The sequence below is a fragment of the Panthera onca genome, chromosome X (genome assembly GCF_046562875.1).
Source record: "Panthera onca isolate mPanOnc1 chromosome X, mPanOnc1 haplotype 2, whole genome shotgun sequence".
NCBI lineage: Eukaryota > Metazoa > Chordata > Mammalia > Carnivora > Felidae > Panthera > Panthera onca.
In genome coordinates, this window is record NC_138357.1 from 90511446 (window position 1) to 90530970 (window position 19525).

General features: G+C 42.1%; 1 non-coding gene across 1 annotated transcript; it reads left to right on the forward strand.

Moving 5' to 3' along the window:
- Positions 1-18582: 18582 nt before the first annotated feature.
- On the forward strand, positions 18583-18668 carry TRNAE-UUC (transfer RNA glutamic acid (anticodon UUC)). The gene has a single exon. It is a non-coding gene; the product is annotated as a tRNA-Glu (tRNA).
- Positions 18669-19525: the final 857 nt, after the last annotated feature.

Consider the following 19525-nt stretch of genomic DNA (forward strand, 5'->3'; position numbering starts at 1 on the left):
AATTTTGGTTCCCAATTTCACCAACATATTATATGAAACTGTCTCAGAATATCAACACCAACACTATTATTAACATGATTGCTGAAAGGAGTTAAGATGTTTTTGGATTTCCTTTTGCCTTTAGAGTATAACCCATTAGGAGTATACAGACAAATTACTGTATTTAAAAGTAACTTGAAATAATTATTCTCTGTGTGGTTTTTCTGCCAATTTGGTAGACAATTTGGTTCATTTGTTTCATGTAATTTTGGGGTTTTCAGGATTGGGTTTTGAACATTTCATTGCGTTTTCTAATTTTTGTAAAATAGGTGGTTTCAAAATCAAATATACACGACGATGTATTCAGAGAGGTCTAGCTTGGACCCTTGTCCCTCCCACCCTGTTACCTTTGTTTCCCATTTGGTAATATTTTAAAAAATGTTTTTGTTTATCCTTCTGTTAAAAAATGTAAACAAATGCCTGTTGGGAGATAATTCTCCGTGGTTCTCTCAGGCTCTGCACATCTTGTGAACAGAGTCACTGATGGCTTTTATTCTGGACTGTCTTTTCAAGGGTGTTTATAAGAGCTAATAGCCTTGGAAGACAGAGATAGATCTTCCTTCGGAACATAGGGCAGGATTACAGCCAGCTATAAAGTATACAGGTTCCCTAAATTCAAGGTTCCTTTCCTGTCATGTAACCCTCTTCACGTTACCCTTTAGGAATTGGAGCTTGGGAACCTGGCTCAAATGCCAATACCCTGATTAATGCTATTCCCGTGAGTAATACATTCTTGTGTCTTTTCTTTGCGATCAGAGTTTTGAGCCAAGAAGTGCCTTGATTTTACAGGGACATGGCCTTCCACTCTTAAAAAGGATCACTCCGATTGCAATGTAGACAATCGCCTACCTGTAGGGATGAAAGGATGGAAATAAGAGGTTGTTGCAAAACTAGTCCAAAGGAAACAAAGATGGGCACGGCCCAGGGTGGGGGCAGAAAAGGTAACGAGGAGAGGATGAAGTCTGGAGACATTTGACCCTCCTGAATTTCAGATATTAGAAGTGTTAAAGTCAAACCACAAAAACATGTTTTAAAAGTTGTTTTAAGTTTGTTTATCAGTTTGTTCAATAGGTCTGAAATAGCATCAAAAGAGATGCATTCAGAAATCTTCTTTCCAACCTTGTTCCACAGTCATCCAATCCCCTCTACAAAGGCCATCAGAGGTACAAGTTAGTCAAACTGTCAAAAGAAATGGAACTACCAAGACACAAGATTCGTGTATCTTCTACCAGAATCCATGAAACTATGGCAAGCTAACTTGTTAGACTGCAAGCAGGATAAAATACAAAATCTTGACAACACGCGTACCTGTTTGTATTCTACCCTACCCATTTCTGAGACAAGTGTTAGTGTCCTATACATATTTTGCTCATTTAAGGATAAACTACAGAAAATCTTTAAAATCAAGGAACTGGATGGGATCCAGGCGGTGAACGGAGACCAGAAAGAAGTCCAAGGATGAGCTCTGGGGCATTCTAACGTTTGGAGGTTGGAAAGATGAAAGAAAACCATTGCACGAGACTGAGAAGAAGCAGCTAGTAAGATAGAAAGGGAATCAGAAAGAGGGATGGCCCAGGGGTGCCTGGGTGGCTCAGTCGGTTGAGCATCCGACTTCGGCTCAGGTCACGATCTCACGGCTCGTGAGGTCGAGCCCCACGTCGGGCTCTGTGTTGACAGCTCAGAGCCTGGAGCCTGCTTCGGATTCTGTGTCCCCCTCTCTTTGCCCCAACCCACTCACATTCTGTCTCTGTCTCCCTCAAAAATAAATAAACATTTTAAAAAAAAAAGAAAAAGAAAGAGGGATGGCCCAGAGACCGGAGTCTTTTTTGGCCAACGATCCTGAAGAACTCTAAAGTAGCACTCCACCTCCCACTGTAGCATTTGTACCTATCTGAAATGGTTTATTTAACTTCCACATCAGATCATTTATCCTATGAGGTCACAGCCTTGTCTAAAAGGGTTACCGCTGCATCCTCAGCAACTAAGTCAGGCCTGAGTGTCTTTTCTGAAGCCCGGGGAAGGACAAAATGTGTGTGCGCACGTGTGTGCCTGTGTATGTGGGTGTTTTAAAATTGGAAAGACAAAGGGTAATCCAAGTAAGTATAGACACCCACATGCCTGGGGAAATATCAGAACGGATTATGAACCAATCGGTTTTCCAGCATTTAAGGGAGCAGAAATCAGTGTGCGGCTAGCAGCACGATCGCATGGGGAGCCAGTGTGCCAGACTGATTCTGTTTTCTGCTGAGTTCTATGTCATGCGGCTCCTTGGGGAGGGAGTAGATGTAATCTACTCAGACTTCATTAAGGCTTACGTGTCCTCCAGCATGCTTTATCTAATCAACAACCTAGACTGGTAAGGTCTATATCTACTGTGTCCAAGAAGACTTTTTTGCTTGCCAACAGTGTAGCCGGGACCCAATCTTATTTATTACTACCCTTTAGAGCTAGGAGCCGCCTGGGGAGAGAGCGAGGTAAAAAACGATGGGCTTCTATGGAAAAGGGAAGCACACAAAGCCAAGGGGAGGAAAGGTATCATAATACCTTGGCCCAGATATTATTTATCATTTATGCACAGGAAAACATTGAGTTCTCCCCATATGGTACTTGACAGGTACAAGGGATGACCTTGGCCTAGCTGCAGGGCTTTGATAGCAGAGCTGATCTGGTTTAATAAATGAATACACTTTCTGAGCAAGGGATGTGTGGTTTTTTTTTTTTAACTTATAGTACCTTTGAAAGTTCTTTTATTTTTTTCTGATGAAATATAATTAACATCTAAAAGGAAAAAATTACACGAAAAGGCAGAGAATAGTAAGAGGCAATATAGCATAGTGTCTAAAACAGCCAGGAACTTTGGTGCTAGACGATACCAGATTCAAATTCAGGCTCTGTTACTTCATAGAACCATACGATCCTTATCTTGCTTGAGCCTCAGGTTCTGCAACAATAAAATGGGGCTAAAAACACTTAATTTGTAGGGTTTTTGTAAAGATCAAAGAATCTTAGGGTGTGGTGGGGTTTTTTTTTGTTTGTTTGTTTGTCTTTTCACTTCAGATTACATGAGAGACTGGATAGTCCAGTAAAACTTTCCATAATAAGGCATCTAGAAATACTGGATAAAATACAGGCTCCCTAGAAAGTAAAGGAAATCCCCAGAAGTCGAAAAGGAACAGAAAACAGAAACCAAAGTGATGGCAAGCCCAAACGCCACACATAGTTGCCATTATTAGGAACCCAGAACTGTGGTTTTTAATGCCTGCATAGAGACACAAGATAGAGGCCTTGGGCCCACACCATGAGGGTATTAGAACCACAAATTCCCATGAAGTCAGGACCCACTAAGAACTCTAACATCGTGAAATGACAGGCCAGAAAAGCAATCCACTTTCAGCAAGGGGAGAAAATGAGTCTAATCTGTCTCAATTTCCCTTCTAGGTAGGGAAAAATATTTCCCCTGAAAATTTATAACTATAAGCCTGTCTTCAGACGTGCTTAGAATTCAAGTTGATATCACATGAAAAGTCTAAGGGATTTAATTTAAAATGGTCCTGGGTTCATGACACCCTGCGGTGATTGATAGAAGAACTATGGAAATTGTCTCTGGAGGAATCTGGCCCTCAAACCAGATTCCTCGGGATTTCCACCAAGTTCATCCATGTAGAAGCCAATATACAACGAGAAAACAGTTGAAGAGGGGCGCCTGGGTGACTCAGTCGGTTGAGCGTCCGACTTCGGCTCAGGTCGTGATCTCACCGTCCGTGAGTTCGAGGCCCGCGTCGGGCTCTGTGCTGACCGCTCGGGGCCTGGAGCCTGTTTCGGATTCTGTGTCTCCCTCTCTCTCTGCCCCTCTCCCGCTCATGCTCTGTCTCTCTCTCAAAAATGAATAAAGATTTAAAAAATAATAATAATAAAACAGTTGAAGAAACAAGGCTGTGTAGAGTCAGGCAGAAACAAAAAACAACAGAACTGAAACTTCTTGAATTTCAGATATTAGGTGTGTCAAATTCAGACTATAAAATTAGTATGTGTAAAAAGTTGCTGTCAGTGTAATTCCATCAAGTTATGCAATAGGTCTGAAATGGCACCAAAAGACAGAAACGTATGGGCAGAAAATAGGAGAGGACAAGAGATGTGGAGGATTTGATGAGGTAATTGAATATACATTTAAATGAATATTCTGAAGGAGAGAACAGAGAAAGCAAGGGAAAAGTCGTTTTCAAATCCATAATGGTGGAGAATTTTCCAGAAGTGTTGAAACACGCGAAACTTCCGGTTGAAGAATTACAATGAGCTCTGAGAGCACTGATGAAGCATGTATTCTTAGATGTGCGATAGTAAAACCGAAGAACACCAAAGACAAGGAGAAAAAGTTTTAAAGCAATTCGCAAGAAAAATAAAGGACGGCTGAAAAATGGAAAGCAAGAAAATTGGCAACAGATTTAATCAACAGCAAAAATAAAACCAGAAAATAGTGGCTTATACCTTTAAAGTGGGTAAACAAGGGGTGCCTGTGTGGTACAGTTTGTTAAGTGTCCAACTCCTGATTTCAGCTCAGGCCCTGATCTCAGGGTCATGAGATCGAGCCCTGCATTGGGATACATGCTGAGTGTGAGGTCTGCTTAAGAGTCTTTCTCTCTCTCTCTCTCTCTTTCTGGCCCTCCCTCCCTTGCTCTTGCATGCACCTGCTCTCTCTCTCTCTCTCTCTCTTTCTGGCCCTCCCTCCCTTGCTCTTGCATGCACCTGCTCTCTCTCTCTCTCTCTCTCTTTCTGGCCCTCCCTCCCTTGCTCTTGCATGCACCTGCTCTCTCTCTCTCTCTCTCTCTCTCTGGCCCTCCCTCCCTTGCTCTTGCATGCACCTGCTCTCTCTCTCTCTCTCTCTCTCAAAAAATAAAATAAAAAAATAAATATATTTAGAATATATTTTTAAATTATAAAAAGCAAGTAGCCCAGCCATCTGTATACTATGATTCCATTGTCGTAAGCAAACACACATATGCGTGTAAATTAAAATCATATAGAAGAATGCACAAGAATCTCTTAACTGTGCTTATATCTTGGTCTGGAATCACAGGGTAGAGACTAAATGGAGGAATTTGACTTTGAAATGTATACTCCTCAAGTATTTTTCTCCTTCTCCTTTTTATTTTTAAAATTTTTATTTTAGACACACACAGAGAGAGAGAGCATGAGTGGGTGAGAGGAGCAGAGGGAGAAAGAGAGGATCTCAAGCAAGCTCCACACTCAGCACAGACCCTGACGCGGGGCTCAATCCCATGACCCTGGGGCCGTGACCTGAGCCGAAATCAAGAGTCAGACGCTCAACTGACTGAGCCACCCCGGTGCCCCTCTTCTTCTTCTTTTCCTAATTAAGACAACGTTTTTAGAGAATTATCTCTCAAGAGCAAAGGGAAAGTAAAGATATTTCCAGATAAAGAAGGACTCAGAGTTCGCTACCATACGTTCTTCGGAAAGAAAGACCCTATAATGAAGGTCCAAAATATAAAAATGAATGATAAATAGATGGGTAAAAATGAAGGGAGGAATCTAAATGCGTATTGACTCTGTGAAAAATAATAATAATGTTCAGTTTGGGTCACAAAATTTAAAATAGAACAAAATAATTTAAAAATTGATAATACGCAGGACAGGAGATGGCTTATGGACTTAGAATGTTCTAAATTCCTTGTATTGTCAGGAGAAAGAAAGAGATATTGAATAATATTAGACTTTAAGTTAAGTATGCATGTATGCCAACATTTGAGTTTTTGTATAACTATAGAAATAATAGAGGGGCGCCTAGGTGGCTCAGGGGGTCCGACTTCGGCTCAGGTCATGATCTCACGGTTTGCTTGTTCGAGCCCCACGCCGGGTTCTGTGCTGACAGCTCAGTGCCTGGAGCCTCCTTCGGATTCTGTGTCTCCCTCTCTCTCTGCCCCTCCCCCGCTTGCTCTCTGTCTCTGTCTCTCTCAAAAGTAAATAAAAACATTAAAAAATAAAAAAAGAAATAATAGAAATAGGACGCATAATTACAGAAGAGGAAAAATAAATTTTAAAAACTTAACCCTAAATAAGACGGGAAAAGAGACAAAAATAGAGTGAGAAAAACAGAAGGCATAAATAAGATGGCAGAAATTATTGCGGATGCATCAGTAAATATAAATGGGCTACATTTGTTAATTGAGTGTCAGAATAAAAAGAATAAAATCCAGGTTTGTGCGATGTGCCGACATTACACAATGCTTCAGAAAGATTGAAAAGAATAGGTCAGGAAAGATACTTGGGTAGCAAACACTAACTAAAATAAATGTATGATTATATTAAATATCAGGCAAAAATAGATTTTATGATGTGACAGAGATAGCTAGCTATCCATTTGAAACCTCTACCTTTTGGGGCGCCTGGGCGGCTCAGCCGGTTAAGCATCCGACTTTGGCTCAGGTCATGATTTCATGGCTCACGAGTTTAAGCGCCTCGTCGGGCTCTGTGTTGTGTCTCCCTCTCTCTCTTCCCCTCCCCTGCTCGTGCTCTGTCTCTCTGTCTCTCTCTCTCAAAAACAAACAAACATTAAAAAAATAATAAAAAATCTATCTCTTCCTTTTATATGGAGTTATAGCTGGGAGTGGCTGAACCATCCGTGGTTAAATTTCCAAGTCCTCCTTTCACCTATGAGTTGATGAGCGGAGTTGATGCTTGCTAAGCGCGGGTCTCTGCGTATACTGGCATAAAATTTACATGCAAATTTCCTTGTTTTTGTTATTATAAACAGAATTTACCCTGAATCTCACCACCCAGGAAAGAAGTGTTATTGTACTTCTTATTAGGTGCCCCTACACACATTACTGTGTAACCATAAAACAAAGTTGGGATCTCATCGTATACACAGACTTGTCCAGATTCCTCATTCGACTCTATGTTCTTACTTCTCTTCCATGTTGTCAAGTACTCCCCTTAAGCATGACTTTCAAACTTGCCACAAAAGTCTGTAACTCAGCACAGGACGCCGGGAAGCCCTTAATAAATGTTGGCAGTAAATGAAGAGAAGGAGCGTGAGGACGATACGGAAGGAAATGGCGTATGTCGCGCCCTTCACCCACGCACTCTTCTGGCACTCATGGTAATGAATAGCCCTCCCTATATCTTTGTCTAATATCTTGGATCATTTCCTAAGGATAAATTGCTAGAGGTAGACTTATGGGGTCCAAGAATGCAAGTCTGTTTAAGATTCTTGATGCAGATCGTCAAATTGATGTCCAACGAGATCGCACCGGTTTATAATCCTGGCAACTGCCTTGTACAATGGGGATCATTAATCCCATGTGACAAATCAGATAACCGAGGCTCAGAGAAGATGAAGAAACTTGTTTCAAGGCACTACTAAGGCTGGACTTCGAATCCAACTACAAAGTTATTATTCCATTTCATTTCTGACTTTTTTGGGGGCTTCGTTTCCCCCCCGCCCCCAAAATGTACGTCAAAGCTCCAGAACTGCTGGCTTGGATTCTTTAAAAATGTCCGTGTCATAAAAGAGCAAAAAACAAACAAGGAAAAACAACTAGGAACGCTTCCAGATAAAAGGAGACTAACGAGATATGTAGTGTGTGACCCTTTATTAGAAACCAAATTTTTAGGGGCGCCTGGGTGGCTCAGTCCATTAAGTCACTGGCTCTTGGTTTTGGCTCAGGTCATGATCTCACAGTTGGGAAATCGAGCTCCACATCAGGCGCTGTGCTGACAGCTTGGAGCCTGCTTGGGATTCTCTCTCTCCCTCTCTCTCTCCCCCTCCCTCCCCACCCCACACACATGCACTCTTTCTCTCAAAATAAATAATTTTACTTAAAAAAAAAAACTGAATTAAAAAAAAATCTATAAAGGACATTTTGGGGTAAGTTGGGGCAATTTTAAAATAGACTAAATATTAGACAAGAGTATTATACCAATGTTAAATTTTGCCATGTGACAATCATAATGTGGTTCTATAGGAGAATATCCTTAATCTTTTTATTTATTTATTAGTTTATTTTTTATTTATGAGAGAGAAGGAGAAACCATAAGCAGAGGAGGGGCAGAGAGAGAGGGAGAATCCCAAGCAGGCTCCACACTGTCAGCGCAGAGTCTGACTTGGGGCTTGATCCCACCAACTGTGACATCACAACCTGAGCCGAAATCAAGAGTCAGACGCTTAATCCACTGAGCCACCCAGGCGCCCCAAGAATGTCCTTATTTTTTAAAAATGCACATTGAAATACTAGAATTGAAATGTCATGTGTGCAACGAACTCTCAAATGGTTCGGAAAAAGAAAGAAAGAGAACAAGAAATGGGGAAAAAAGAAAGAAAGAAAAAACATACAGTGAGAGGAGCGGAGGGAGAAAATAAATGTGCTACGTTTGGTGAATCTTGGTGAAGAGTATATGGGAGTTAATTTTACCATTCTCGAAACTTTCCTGAAGGTTTGAAATTTTACAAGATAATATGCTGCTGATAAAAACGGAATACCAAAACATGGCATTGGTACTAGGTCTGTAAAATGATTTCTGGGGTGCCTGAGTGACTCACTGAGTTAAGTGACCGACTTCAGCTCAGGACATGATCTCGCGGTCCGTGAGTTCGAGCCCCGCATCAGGCTCTGTACTGACAGCTCAGAGCCTGGAGCCTGCTTCCGATTCTGGGTCTCCCTCTCTCTCTGCCCCTCCTCTGCTTGTGCTCTGTCTCTTTCTCTCTCTCAAAAATAAATAAACATTAAAAAAAAAAAAAAGACTTCTAAGGCCATAAAGACTTTGCACAGGTTTCCTTTCTTTAAAGTATTTGAAAAAAAAAATGCTTTAGACTCAAGGGGCTGTAAAGAATTTCCCCCACGGAGTTGATTTTTAGGCTGTTGAATAATTGCTGCTGATTTCGTTTGCACGAAAGGGACCACAGGTCCCTACATTTTGTAGTTTAGTCCTGTGATTATTGTTGTCTTGGTGATTAGCAATCTCTTACATAATCAGACCTAGATTTTGTGTGTCTTCTGTCTCCATCCCAGGAGGCAATTACAACGCGTCCCTCAGGGGATCATGGGTGTGCGCACGAGGCAGTGAGAAAGGATAGCATTTTTTCCCTATATCTTCACTCTTTTTCTTTTTATTGGCTAGCTGCATCTGTCATAAATAGGCTGAGGGAAAATTAAAGTCTTAAGGTGTCCTGTATTTTTCTGACGCACAGTCCTTTTCAACCTAAAACACATTATCTAAACTGTGCACATTCATTGGCAACAATTGAGAGACAGGCTTGGTAATAGAAAATTCTATTCACAACTGTATAAATGTATACATCGTGTTTGCCTTTTTGAGGGAGACACTATTGTAAAATATACTATTGAAAGAAGACCTATTTAGAAATGAAATGGCATTGCCTTTCCTCTTATCTAAATAGGCAGAGTTTAATTTCCCAGCGCTAACGTCATATTTCTGCAATGGTAAAACGGTAGTGGGAAAAGAGAGTTGAGTCACCCTAGTCTCTTAATGAAAAGTTTGGGATAAGCTAGTTTCTGGGGAGCTGGCAGTTATGTGTCCATGAATGCGTCTTGTGTCTAGGTCAGTAGCCCTTGAAATTGGGGTGTAGACAGCTTGGCTAATGGGTACATTTTAATCCTGTTTGCCTGTTTCCGTCACTCCGGGTGAGGAGTGACTCACTTCCTTGAGGAAGCCCAAATCTAGCAACATCCCCTTGCATGATATTTGTTGGTGAGAAAAACAAGGAGGACATCGATAAGGAATTAACATTAACTTGGGGTGAGATATTTGTGAACAAATTTAACCAAAAGGCTTACACAGTTTAAATTTTCTTTTTTAATGCTTATTTATTTTTGAGACAGAGAGAGACAGAGCATGAACAGGGGAGAGTCAGAGAGAGGGAGACACAGAATCCGAAACAGGCTCCAGGCTCCGAGCTGTCGGCACAGGGCCTGACGCGGGGCTTGAACTCCGGACCACGTGATCATGACCTGAGCCGAAGTCCGACGCTTAACCGACTGAGCCACCCAGGCGCCCCAAGGCTTACACAGTTTAATTGAGTTGTGTTAACATTTGCCTGCTTCGGGGCAGGGTATATAATTGGAGTCTCAGAATTGTCACAGCTGGAATATGTTTTTAATGTTTACTTATTATTCTATTTCATTTGAACTTTTTACTTTGAAATAATTTAAACTTACAGGTGAGTTTCGTTTAGAAATAGTATGTAGATCTCAGATTCTCAGGTATGTCCTTTACCCAAATTTACCAGTTGTTAACATTTTACCAAACTTGCTTTATCAGTTTCTCTCTCTTCCTCTCTCTTTGGGTCTCTCTCTATATATAATACATAGTTATAATTCGTTATAACTGCATATAAATATATAAATATATTTATATTAAATATAAGTATATAAAATATAGAATAAATATATATTTAAAAGAATTATAATTAATTATATATAATATATATTATAGTTCTTCTATATATATTTTATTGTTGTTGTTATTATTATTAGTTTTCTAACCCATTTGAGAGTAAACTGCACACCTTATGTCCTTTTAGCCCCTAAATATTTCAGTGTGCATTTCTTTTTTATTTTACTTTATTTTTAATGTTTATTTATTTTTGAGAGAGAGAGAGAGAGAGACAGAGCGTGAGTGGGGGAGGAACAGAGTGAGAGGGAGACACAGAATCTGAAGCAGGCTCCAGGCTCTGAGCTGTCAGCATAGAGCCCCGAGCAGGGCTTGAACTCACAGACCGCAAGATCGCAACTTGAGCTGAAGTTGGACGCTCAACCAACTGAGCCACCCAGGCGCCCCTCAACGTGCATTTCTTAAAAACAGGGACATTCTCTTTCACAACCATAGTAAAATGACCAAATTCAGAAAATGGAACATACGCAAATTTTGCCAGTTGTCCCAATAACGTCCTTTATACCAAATTTCCTCCCACCTTTGATCCAGAATCCAATTCAGGACCATATTACCCAGTTAGCAGTCATATCCTCTTTAACGTTTTAAAATCCTGGACAATGTCTCTATTTTTCTTTGTCTTTCGTGATACTGACGTTTTAAATATGGTACAGGCCAGTCGTTTAGTAGGTATACAAACCTCAATTTAGGTTTGTATATTTCTTGACACTTGGATTTGGGTTGGGCATATTTGCCAGAAATATCAGAGAAGTGGGTGTTACATTTTTCTCAGTGCATGAGATCGGGAGGTCAGTTTGTTGCACTGTTGATGATGCTAACTTGAATTACTTGACGAATAAAGTAGCCTCCATGCTTCTCCACAGTAAAAGTACTATTTTTCCTTTAAAACACGATGTTTTGGGGGCCCCTGGGTGGCTCAGGCAGTTGAGCATCAACTCTTGATTTCCACTCAGGTCATGATCCCAGGGTCGTGGGATCGAGCCGCCCCCATCAGGCTCCTCGCTGAGTCTGGAGCCTGCGTAAGATTCTGTCTCTGTCTCTCCCTCGGCCTCGCTCACCCCCACTCTTGCTCTTTCTCTCTAAAATAAATAAATAAATGAATAAATAAAATAAGATGTTTTTGAGGCTGCTCCTTCCGTATTTCACACTGGCTAAAGGTAGTAGCAGAGACTGAAAGTAGTACAAAGTCATAAATCTGGTACAAAAACAATAAAGGTAACTCTATTCCAAATAAAATTTGGAAATCTGATCACAGGTTTGGCTGTTGCACACAATCTTAATAAGACTTTTCGTTCATTCACACAAAATTGTATTATATGATTATTTGTCTGAACACTTTAAGTAAGCAACGTATTTAATGTGTTCCAACTTTGTGCCCAGCCTTGTTCTCATTGGGTACGCTTTGAGTTGCAGATAATATAAATGTAGGTCTATTTCAACGGCACCTATATGTTCTATGCTTGTTCTAACATGGCCCACGGGCTAACAGACATTTGTATTTTTCAATAAACATTTAAACAAAGCAACTGAATGCACCTTTCTTAACGTCTACCCAAGAAATCTTAAAAGCCAAAGCAAACGTGAGTTTCACCATAATGCCGACACATGGCGCGTCTTAAAAACTACACAGAGCTGAGGAATATGCTTCTATCTATCAGTGCTGAACAAATTGGTATTCCCCAGATGACCTCACGCACGTCAGGCAATCATCCAATGATGATAAGCAATTATTAGTAATAACAAAAACAGCTCCGTGGCTCAGGGTGTCCACAGCCCACGTTGCACATCATTAGGGTGTCCCTGATGTATTTCCTTGTGTTTTTGTTTTTTTTTTCTCTGACTACATCAAAGCCTGGAGCAGAGTATAGTGATTTAAAAAGATAGACACAGTCAATGTATTGATCCCTGAAATGGGCTGCCTGCAGGTCTGTGGTTGCTTTCTCATTTCTGGGAACCCTCTTAACAACTCTGTCTCTTAATTTCTGCCTGGCTTGAACTGCATTTCAACAGGCTCTAACTTTGCCGGAATGGAGAGTAGGAACACTGCCACCTTGGATAATGAGATCGGAATCTTAAGCTTCTCTGTGTTTCCGGACGTCCTAGCAATATGATTTTAAAAGAGCTTTACAAAGTCTCACCCCTTCCACCTACAAAGATGACCATATGTAGAATCCTTGAATTAGAATCTGTATTAACTTTTGCAAGACAACCGATCTTTTCTTCTTCTTCTTTTTTTTAAGTTTATTTATTTATTTTGAGAGGGACAGAGAGAGTGCGACTGGGGGAAAGGCAGAGAGAGAAGGAGAGAGAGAGAGAGAGAGAGAGAGAATCCCAAGCAGGCTCTAGCTGCCAGCGCAGAGCTGGAAGCGGGGCTCGAACCCACGAAGCCGTGAGATCATGACCTGAGCCGAAACCAAGAGTCGGACGCTCAGTCGACTGAGACACCCAGGCGCCCCTCTTCTTTTCTTCTTTGAACATGATTAATGTTAAATGCAAAGCATCCACAACCCTCTGAAGGAATAATTCTAACAGTAAGTAGGGAATTCACATGGCATTGAGCACCATCCCAGCTGGTCTGCAGTAATGCAATAATTATTTTGTTTTGAAGTTTTCTGAACTAATTATGATGTTATCATAATTCATATGACAATATTCCTGGGTTATAGAAAGTTCTATATTTAACCTGATAACTAAGCTTTAAAATGGCTCTTACTTCTCGAGGATAGATTTTCATTTCAGGCCACATATTCATTTCCACTGTTGCCATAACAGATTACCATGATTTGTGCCTTAAAACAAAACCCGTTTGGGGGGCCTGGGTGGCTCAGTCGGGTAAGTGTCCGACTTCGGCTCAGGTCGTGATCTAGCAGTTGGTGAGTTCGGGCCCCACGTCAGCTCTGTGCTGACAGCTCAGAGCCTGGAGGCTGCTTCGGAGTCTGTGTCTCCCCCTCTCTCTGCCCCTCCCATGCTCATGATCTGCCTGTCTCTGTCGCTCAATAATAAATAAATGTTTAAAAAATTAAAAAAAAAAAAAAGAATGTAACTCTCGGGCGCCTGGGTGACTCAGTCGGTTAAATGCCCAACTTTGGCTCAGGTCATGATCTCACCGTTTGTGAGTTTGAGCCCTATGTTGGGCTCTGTGCTGACAGCTCAGAGCCTGGAGCCTGCTTCGGATTCTGTGTCTCCCTCTCTCTCTGCTCCTCCCCCGCTCGCACTCTGTCTCACTGTCTCTCAAAAAAAAAAAAAAAAAAAAAAGAAGAAGAATTATATACTGATTGTAGAACATTTAGAAAATACAGAAAAAAATTAAGTTTACATATGCACGTAAATAAACCTCACTAATAAGCCTCAAACCTAGAGATAAGCACTGTTAAAATTTTGGTGTGCTTCCTTTCGGTCATTTTCCATGCATAAAAAAAAAAAAAGTCCTCCCTGGCTTGTACCATGCAGTTCATTTCCATTGTTCATGCTCTGAACAGTTAACAATGTAGCAAGAGCATGTCTTGTTACAAAAGCCTCAGGGAGTTGGTCTGCCCAGGGTCGCAGGCAGATCAGCAGACAGAAGGGGAATGTGGCTCAACACATTTGGAGGGATGCTTGAACTTGAAAATAAGGGCAGCTTCCTATCACTTTATTCAAGGAGGTCTGCCGTGATGTCTGCATTGGAGAAAAAATCAGTCTCAAGTTTTAGAAAACCATAATTCAGGGGGCACCTGGGTGGCTCAGTTGCTAAGCATCTGAATTTGCTCAGGTCATGATCTCATGGTTCGTGAGTTCAAGCCCTGCTTTGGGTGAGCCCTACCTCTCTCTCTCTCTCTCTTTCTCTCTGTCCCTCGCTCACTTGCACCCTCTCTCTATCAAAAAAAAAAAAAAAAAAGGAAATCCATAATTCAAATATGTTTAAGAAATCATATTAGTGAGATTGTATTATGGTTGATTGAGTTTAGGAATTCACCAATGACTGCCTTCCAAATCTTTTTGCAAAAGCAGCCTGTACTTGTCAAAAAAAATTGCTCTAAATAGCTTGCAAACCACTTGAATCTGCCCCTTTTATGTAGTAAAATTGGTCAGTTTTCCAACAGTAAAGAAGAGGGAAAATATAGATTGGCAGCAACGAACGCTGCCCTGAGAACAACATAGGCTTTCTAAATCAAGGGCTTTTTAGGAGGAGACATAAGTAATTACAGCCTTATGTAGCCGTTAACTAACGTTTTCAAACCCCAGGGAAAAAAAGAGCATTATTTTGTTGGCTTTTGTTTCCGCTATGAGCTCAGGGCTGTAATCCTCATCCTGCTGGGCCAATCAGGGACACTGGTGACTTTTCACTCACCAGATCTGGATCCGCAGCCCACCAAATGGGCACTTTCAATCACACCCAGAAGCAAATCAGAAGCCCTTGTCTTCTGGTAAGGCTGGATATTTTGCGTGATGGTTATAACCTTCTGCATTTGGGCTTGAACTTGGCCCACATTTTTGTGGTTGCCCCTGGTGAGAGCCTTTTGGATTGTCACTGCAGACACAGCAAAGGAATCCCTGGTGTTAGATGTGTGTGCACGCCCATGCATGCGTGGCCATGTGTGTTTAATTGGGGTAAAATATACATAACATGAAATTAGGACACAGAGACACAAAGTGAGCAAATGCTGTTGGAAAAGCGGCGCCCATGGACTTGACTGACGCAGGGTCGTTCCAAACCTTCCATTTGTAAAAAACGCCTCTGTGAATTTGACTGGTCTGGGTACCCCACTGAGGTGGAATCTTAAGGTATTTGCCCTTTTGTGACAGGCTTATTTCACTTGGCATCGAATCTTCAAGGTCTGTAACGTGTTGCAACGTGACACAATTTCACTTTTCAAGGCCGACTAACATTCCATTGTGTGTATACACTCCCTTTCGTTTAGCATATCGTTTCCCGGAGTGTTGGACTATTTTACATTCCCACCAGCAGTGCACGAGGGTTCCAATTCACTCACATGTGTTTTTAAGTTTACTTACTTATTTAAGTGATCTCTACACCCCATGTGGGGCTGGAACTCACAACCCTTAGATCAAGAGCCACATGCCCCATGAATGAGCCAGCCGGGTGCCCCCAGACGTGTTTTAAAGTACCCACGTTCACATCTCCAAGCCACCATTTTTATCACTCCAAAAAGCTTCTTAAAAGTGGCTCCGGGGGCGCCTGGGTGGCTCAGTCGGTTGAGCGTCCGACTTCAGCTCAGGTCACGATCTCGCGGTCCGTGAGTTCGAGCCCCGCGTCGGGCTCTGGGCTGATGGCTCAGAGCCTGGAGCCTGCTTCTGATTCTGTGTCTCCCTCTCTCTCTGCCCCTCCCCCGTTCATGTTCTGTCTCTCTCTCTGTCTCAAAAATAAATAAACGTTAAAAAAAATTTTTTTTAAAGTGGTTCCGAAACTCTGGTACAGATAAGAATAACTTAGGTAGGGGCTCCTGGATGGCTTGATCGGCTAAGCATCCAACTCTTGATTTTGACTAAGGTCATGATCTCACAGTTTGTGAGTAGAGCCTTGCATCCAAGCTCTGTGCCGACAGCATGGGGCCTGCCCGGGATTCTCTCTCTCCCTCTTTTCCTACCCTTCTGCTGCTCACACACACACACACACACACTCTCTCTCTCTCTCTCTCTCTCAAAATAAATAAATAAACATCAAAAAAAAAAAAAACACCCAAGAATAACCTAAGGAGTGTGTTAAAATGCAGATTATTGGCCCCACGCCCTGAGATTCTCATTCTGCATTTTCACACCAGTTGTTCCAGATGGTTCTGATGCAGGTGGGGTCTCCAGGCTAAACATAGAGAAAAACTAAGAAAAAGGTCTAAACTTGGATGTGAATCCCCCCAAAGCTAAACTTTGGGTTTTTGCCTCTAGCTGAATTCAGCCCATTCTGATATGTCAGTGAGTTTTTGGACTGGCATTGAGTGACCGTGTGTGGCCCCGGTGGGAAAATTTTTTTTTTTTTTTTTTCAGAAAAATTGATTCTAAAACTTCAGGAAAGAGTGTCTCGTAGAAGCGACTTTCTGACTTCTTCAGCTTGTCTACATTTTAATCACCTTTTGCGTTTTCTCCTATTTACTCTTTTCCGTATTTTTCAAATGTCCGGCATGAAACACGCACCCGTTACTTTGTAGAATTAGAAAAACGACCCTCCCTCAAAGTATGACACCAAATAAAATGTTTTTTGAAGGTTCGAATATTTCCTCTGCCTGGTCTTCTTCGGCTCCTACTTCCCTTCCGCCCAAGACGTATCAGTCCCTCTGAGACCATGCCTTTCTGGCATTTGGTTTCTAATTCTTCTAGACTATGTCTCGCATTGAGGAATAGTGGTTGCATTTAATAGAACTTGAGAAAGGGAGGCGGGTGACTCTCTCCAAAGGGGCCTCACGGGGAATGGGATTCACTTTGGAGGCTGGGACGCTGGAGTTCAACATGGAACCCAGAGACGATTAGATTCAGGAGACTGCTTGCTTCCTGGAGACCCCAATAGCAATTTATTAAATTATCCTCAGAAATAGAAGATCAAGCAAAGAGGACTGCCCACGTGAGCTGGTCAGCACATCTTTTTCCTTGCAGAAACGGGTACCCCGGGAGGCCAAGTGATTATTCCACCACTGAGTGAATATTGGGTGAGCATGGGAATCAGACAAACAGATCAGATGGTTAAACTCGCTGGTGTCATAAAGCTACATGGGCCCGAGAGTCAGAAGGAGAGCTCACCTCTTGTCCATCCTGAAGATCCACAGACAGGTTTGTCTCTGTTGCTACTTTTCACCCAGAATATCCCCTTTCTCTCGGCACATGGTTCACCGGACAAAACAAATAAGCAGGTTAACTCACATTCCAGAAAGGCTTTCCGGCGGATGCTTCCTCACTCTTCCGTACACATTGGGTACCTAGGCAAGACTAGGAGGTACTGTTAGTGTTGAGACAGGACCCGGGCTGGGGGCGGGAGCAAGATCCTGAAAGATCCGCCTTAGACGCTGAAGCCTTCTTGGACAGACAGAAGGGGTGTTGCAAGCGTGACCAAAGCCGGTAGTGAGGCTGAAAGATAAGAAATGACAACAGGCAGGAAGACAAGAGAAAGCCCCTGAGCAGATCAGACACCAAAACCAGGGGCGCGGAGAGTGTACGGAGACTAATTCTCAGGGACACGGTTTCCTGATGACGGCAGAGAAGTCAGCCTGGCTGAGGGACATGAGTCCCCAAGCCTTACAGACCCGGTCCTGTTTAGTGCATCTGACCCTGGTGGTTTCCAAGTATCACTGTCGGAAGCACATTTATAAAACATCTGTCAGGCGGGGGGGCTCCTAGAAATGGCTGAGCTCATTTCTCTTATGGTGAGTTTCACTCAGAGTGTGACTTTTTTCTGGCCTCATTAACAAATTCTGAGGTCATCCTATTGGACGCCATGGAGGTTTTTTATATGTCTGGTCACCCTGCTAGAAGGATTATCATGAATCCTGTTTGTGTGTTCCCATCACCAGAAGCAAGTGCTTTTAATATATATATATATATATATATATGTGTGTGTGTGTGTGTGTGTGTGTGTGTGTGTATGAATTTATTTATTTATTTACTTTTGAGAGAGAGAGAGGCAGAGAGACAGGGAGACAGAGGATCCGAAGCGGGCTCGGCGTGGACAGCAGCCAGCCCAAATGGGGGGCTCGAACTCATGAACCGTGAGATCGTGACCTGGGGCGGAGTCGGACGTCAAAGCAAGTGCCGTAAAGAAAATTACAAGTTCGACGAAAGTTTGCTGAACACATACATAATTATATGAATTAATGAATTCGTGTTCTCGGGGCACACTCAGACCAATTAATTTCAGAGTTTCTGTGTGTTGCCGCTTACTACGACGAACAGAATTTCCATGTTACTCAGATCATCCAATTCTCCTGAAGTACCGTCACATTCGCCATTGATTTGCTTAGCAGCTTCATTGAGATACAGTTCTCTTACTCTACGATTCACCCATTTAAAGTGTGCAATTCAGGGGCGCCCGGCTCCCTCAGTGGGTAAAACGTGCAACTCTTGATCGCAGGGGTATGAGTTGAAGCCCCACTTTGGATGCAGAGCTTACTTAAAAAATAAATAAGTAGGGGCGCCTGGGTGGCTCAGTCGGTTGGGCATCTGACTTTCGCTCAGGTTCATGATCTCGCAGTCCGTGGGTTCGAGCCCCGCCTCAGGCTCTGTGCTGACAGCTCGGAGCCTGGGGCCTGCTTCGGATTTTGTGTCGCCCTCTCTCTCTCTGCTCCTCCCCTGCTCATGCTCTGTCTGTCTCTCTCTTTCAAAAACAAATAAACCTAGACACAAATAAATAAATAAATAAATAAATAAATATAAAGCATACAATGGGATGGTTTTTAGTATATTCACAGATAAGTGCGTCCACCACTATAACCGATTTTAGAACATTGTCATCACCTCGAAAAGAAATCCTACACCCTTTAGCTGTCACCGCCCCCCCCCATCCAATTGCCCAACCCTAAGAAACCACTTACCTACTCTCTGTCTCTATAGGATTGCCTATTGTGCATATTTCATATAAATGAAGTCGTATAATCTGTGGTTTTGTTGTGACCGTCTTCTCTCATTTGGCATAAACATTTCAGATTGGTCCGTGTTGTAGCAGGTGTCAGTACCCCATTCCTTTACATGGCCGAACAATATTCCATTGTATGGATTTACCACTTTTGTGTATCCATTCATCAGTTGATGAATATTTGGGTTGTGTTTACCTATTATGAATAATGCTGCGTTTGTATACAAGTTTTTGTGTGGACGTGCATTTTCATTTCACCTAGCACATACCTGGGAGTGACATTTTTGGTTCCTATGGAAACTCTACGTCTAACATTTGGAGAAACTGCCAAATTGTTTACAAAGCAGCTAAATCACTTTATAATCCAACCATGAACGTATGAAGGCTCCCATTTCTCCACATCCTTGTCAATACTTGTTATTAACTGACTCTTTGATTATGACCATCCTCGTAAGTGTGAAATGGTATCTCTCTGTGGTTTTGATTTGGATCTCCCCGATGACT